The sequence below is a fragment of the Oncorhynchus masou genome, chromosome 27 (genome assembly GCF_036934945.1).
Source record: "Oncorhynchus masou masou isolate Uvic2021 chromosome 27, UVic_Omas_1.1, whole genome shotgun sequence".
NCBI classification, from domain to species: Eukaryota; Metazoa; Chordata; class Actinopteri; order Salmoniformes; family Salmonidae; genus Oncorhynchus; species Oncorhynchus masou.
The window spans coordinates 35,728,766-35,734,386 of record NC_088238.1 but is presented as its reverse complement, the minus strand read 5'-3'; positions in this window follow the sequence as shown (position 1 = coordinate 35,734,386).

The following is a 5,621-nucleotide window of genomic DNA, read 5'->3' as shown; positions in this document are numbered from 1 at the left end:
ATACAGCTAAATCTACCGGCAGTAGGTTAGCTACCACACCCCAACAATGCATGGTTCTGCTTGTGTCTCTGTCTCTGCCACAGTGCGGTGAGCCTGATGGCTAGGCCATGGCCTGTTCCTGAGGAAAGACTCCCTTGGTCGGGGCTCCTTAGGTAATCATTCACCTGTTACCTGTGGTAACAGAGCTACAGCAGACAGCCGCAGTGCCAACAGATAGCAGGGCAATAACAGCACTGGAGGTACACACACACACACACACACACACACACACACACACACACACACACACACACACACACACACACACACACACACACACACACACACACACACACACAGGTGACCTGTTATTTGACGATCACACTGACAGACTTTTGACTGCCTTATCAGTGAAAGCTTAGACCTACTCTGTCATAGTCTGTCACATTTAGTACTAATGTTTTTTTTTTTATTATGGGTATATTTGACTTTCAGATGGTTTCTATACTTTGTGTTGGTAATTCGGAAAATGATGCAGGTCTATTTAATAACGATATATTCTATTCTATTTTATTCTATGTGAAATAGCAGAGGTTATTGGGAGGCCTCTTACAACCCTGTTCTTCTAAAGAAATAAGAGTGATTAGCAGTTTATTCTGTGTAGATTTCTGACATAAGGTTAATTTCCAAGAGTGACCTCTCCCTCACAATGTCAGTTCAACATGAACACACTGTGTAATAACTAAAGTTATTAAAGTGATTAGCAAATTATTCTGCATACATTTCTGAAACAAGGAGAATGAGGTTCACAATGTCAGTTAAACGTGAACAAAGTGCATAATGTAATACTGCATAGCCAAAAGGCACAGATGAAATCCACGACCTGGATACCAGATATTGTAACAGAGCAGAGCTATAAAACCTGATTACGTAACCATGGATAATAGATGTTAAAAAAAACTACCCCCAGAGGCCTGAACAGGCCCTAGGGTGTGGCACCTCAGCAAGTCTTTGGTGAGGAGGAAAGGAGGGATAGAGAATGGAGGGGGGAAGTTCAGTTTGCAGTTTGTACTGCTTTGGTTCCGCCTCCTTGGCCATCTTTGCCATCTCTTAACTCTCTCCTGTCCCTGAATGGTCTCCGTCTGAGAGCAATGGCCTGAAATAAAAGTGCGAGCTAGCTAGGGCCCTGGCTGGTCGGCCGCTCAGGCCCCAGAGAATGGCTCCTTTGTCTCAGCTGCCATTTACACTGTCTGGAGGCATGGAGAGAGAACTCAAAGAGAGTGTCTGATTGCAAATTAGCACAGGCCTTAGTGTGAAATGGAGCTACCCTCACCCTCCAGTTTATTCCCTTCCTCCTTCATTCAGTCCTTCCTCTGTACCTCAGATACAGTTGGTGTTGGAGGAAATTGGGAGAAATAGTCTTGCGAAAGCTACAGGTTTTTGAGTCTTTGATAGAAGTTATTCAACTCAATTTGAGAAATGTGAGAAATCAAGATTTACTTTCATATCGTGTGAATCTAAATCAGACAATGTAATTTGTCTTCGCTTGTAAACTGTTGTTAAATTATTGTCCACTAATTTATACAGTATACGTTAGTCGGCATGTACATAACTTATTACGGGTTAATTGCAGATTATATCTTCTCATTTGCCTCATAGGCTTCCTGTGTGATCTTGCAAACATTGCTATTTGAAATGAATATGTGAATGACACAGTATTTTGCAATGCTGGAAAAGACTGTGTGATATAATTTATTCTTAATGCACGGATAAACAAGAGTCCTGCATCATCGGAATCTGCTCTACAAAAACACACACACACACTGGACACACAGCTTTAATCTCATTACATTTGTCGGAAGGGATCTATACTGTAGGGTAACTGAGTGCAGTCCTCATAAGCCATACCCATGATATTACTGTAATCTTACTGACATACGGAATGATACTACACTGAATAAAAATATAAACGCAACATGCAACAATTTCAAAGATTGAGTTACAGTTCACATAAGGAAATCAGTCAATTGAAATCAATTAATTAGGCCCTAATCTATGGATTTCACATCACTGGGAATACAGATATTCATAGGGTTGTGGATCAGAAAAACAGTCAGTATCTGGTGTGATCACCATTTGCCTCATGCAGCGTGACACGTCTTCGTCGCATAGAGTTGATCAGGCTGTAGATTTTGGTCTGTGGAATGTGGTCCCACTCCTCTTCAATGGCTATGCGAAGTTGCTGGATACTGGCGGGAACTGGAACACGCTGTCGTACACATCGATCCAGAGCATCCCAAACATACTCAAAGGGTGACATGTCTGGTGAGTATGTAGGCCATGGAAGATCTGGGACATTTTCAGGTTCCAGAAATTGTGTACAGATCCTTGCAACATGCATTATGTTGCAAGGATCTGTTCAGCATTATCATGCTGAAACATGAGTTGATGGTGGCGGATGAATGGCATGACAATGGGCTGAGGATCTCGTCACGGTATCTCTATGCATTCAAATTGCGATCCATAAAATGCAATTTTGTTTGTTGTCCATAGTTTATGCCTGCCCATAGCATAACCCCACTGCCACCATGATGCACTCTGTTCACAACTTTGACACCAGCAAACTGCTTGCCTACATCACCCCATACACGCTGTCTGCCATCTCCCTAGTACAGTTGAACCCGGGATTAATCCGTGAAGAGCACATATCTCCAGCATGCCAGTAGCTTCGAAAGTGAGCATTTGCCCACTGAAGTTGGTAACGACGCCGAATTGCAGTCAGGTCAAGACCTTGGTGAGGACGATGAGGATGCAGATGAGCTTCCCTGAAACGGTTTATGAGTTTGTGCAGAAATACATTGGTTGTTTCATCAGCTCTCCGGGTAGCTGGTCTCAGACGATGCCGCAGGTGAAGAAGGCGGATGTGGAGGTCCTGGCGGTTTTGAGGCCAGTAGGACTTATGCCAAATTCTTTAAAACGACATTGGAGGTGATTTTGGTACAGAAATTAACATTCAATTCTCTGGCAACAGATCTGTTGGACATTCCTTCAGTCAGCATGCCAATTGCACACTCCCTCAAAACTTGAGATATCTGTGGCATTGTGTTGTGTAATTATGTTATATTAAGACATTATTGTGAGATGCTAAATCATAATTATGAGATGCTATGTCATAATTACAAGATAGATTGTCATTATTATGAGATGCTAAGTCATTATTACGAGATGCGTTTTAGGTGGTCTCTATCACATGAATTCAATGTGCACTTTGCATCAGGCCCTCCTCAACTTTCAAGCATAACCGTATGTATATCCTATAGTCAATCTCACACTTTGTGTGTGTGTTTGCATGTGTGCGTGCGAGCGAGCGAGTTTGTGGTGATATTGTTATATTAATGTATTGGAGAGTTTTGTTGATGTGAGTTAATGTCTGTTTGATGTGCCTGTTTGATGATATCTGGTTGACATCAGATTTAGGTTTCACTTCGGGCCTAAGAACAGCCCTTAGTTGGGAGTTATCACACAATAATCCCTGGGTTCTCATGCCTTATTGCTTAAGTATCTCATTATTATTACTTAGTATCTCATAATTATGACTTGCTATCTCGTTATTAGGATTTATTATGCCTTCAGACTTTTTTCACATTTTGCTGTGTTACATTCTGAATTTAAAATGGATTAAAATAAGATTTGTTTGTCAATGGCTTACACACAATACCAAATAATGTCATAGTGGAACTATGTTTTTTTATCTTTACAAATTAATAAAAAATTTAAAGCTGAAATGTCTTGAGTCAATAAATATTCAACCCTTTTGTTATGGCAATCCTAAATAAGTTTAGGAGTAAAAATGTGCTTAACAAGTCACATAATACTCACTTTGTGTGCAATAATAGTGTTTAACGTGATTTTTGAATGACTACCTCATCTCTGCACCCCAAAAAAAGGTCCCTCAGCCGAGCAGTGAATTTCAAACACAGATTCAACCACAAAGACCAGGGAGGTTTTCCAATGCCTTGCAAAGAAGGGAACCTATTGGTAAAAATATAAAAAGCAGACATAAAATATCCCTTCACATGGTGAAGTTGTTAATTACACTTTGGATGGTGTATCAATACACCCAGTCACTACAAAGATACAGGTGTCTGTAACAGTAAACGAGTGAATAGGTGTGGAGTCAGGCGCAGAGAGCAAAGGATACGGGAAAAACACGCTTTAATGTACAGAAAAATCACAAGAACAAAAATCAGGCGAACAACACATGTGAAAAATAAAGGACAGCGAAAAAACCCGAAAATGCAAAACACTAACCATTCTAACACATACAGATGAACAAGCCCGCAAACAAACAGAAGCGGGCTGAACTAACTAAAATAGCCCCACCATAACAACCAAACAAGAAACAGGTGAAACCAATTAGACAGAACAAAACGAACACAGAACAATGGATCGGTGGCAGCTAGTAGACCGGCGACGACGAGCGCCAAGCGCCACCCGAACCAGAAGGGGAGTCACCTTCGGTAATATTCGTGACAGTACCCCCCCCCCCCTGACGCGCAGCTCCCGCAGTGTGCCGACGCCGGCCTCGGGGACGACCCAAGGGTCGAAGGCGCCGGATGGAGGCGATGGAATTCTCTCAACATAGATGGGTCCAGAATATCCCCCACCAGGACCCAGCACCTCTCCTCCGGACCGTACCCCTCCCAGTCAACGAGGTACTGCAAGCCCCTCACCTGGCGTCTCGAGTCCAGAATAGCTCGTATCGTGTACGCCGGGGACCCCTCGATGTCTAGAGGGGGCGGCGGGACCTCCGGAACCTCACCTTCCTGCATGGGACCAGCTACCACCGGCCTGAGAAGAGACACATGAAACGAGGGGTTAATACGATAATACGAAGGAAGTAATAATCGATAACAAACCTCGTTTATTCTTCTCAGGACTTTAAATGGCCCTACACACTGCGGACCCAGCTTCCGGCAGGGCAAGCGGAGGGGCAGGTTTCGGGTCGAGAGCCAGACCCTGTCCCCTGGTGCAAAAACGGGGGCCTCACTGCGGTGACGGTCAGCGCTCTTCTTCTGCCGTCCACTCGCTTGGCGTAATGACTCCTGGACGGCCCTCCAGGTCTCCTTAGAGCGCTGCACCCACTCCTCCACCGCAGGAGACTCAGTCTGGCTCTGATGCCATGGTGCCAGGACGGGCTGGTACCCCAACACACACTCAAATGGTGACATGTTGGTAGAGGAGTGGCTTAGTGAGTTCTGGGCCATTTCTGCCCAAGGGATGTATCTCGCCCACTCCCCTGGAGTCCTGACAATACGACCGCAGAAACCTACCCACCTCCTGGTTCAATCTCTTCACCTGCCCATTACTCTCCGGGTGATACCCTGAGGTCAGGCTGACCGAGACCCCCAGACGTTCCATAAATGTCCTCCACACACGGGAGGTAAACTGGGGACCCCGATCAGAAACTATATCCTCGGGCAACCCGTAATGCCGGAAGACATGGGTGAAAAGGGCTTCCGCAGTCTGCAGGGCCGTAGGGAGACCGGGCAATGGAATAAGACGGCAGGACTTAGAGAACCGATCCACAACGACCAGGATTGTAGTGTTCCCCTTAGAGAGGGGAAGGTCAGTAAGAAAAT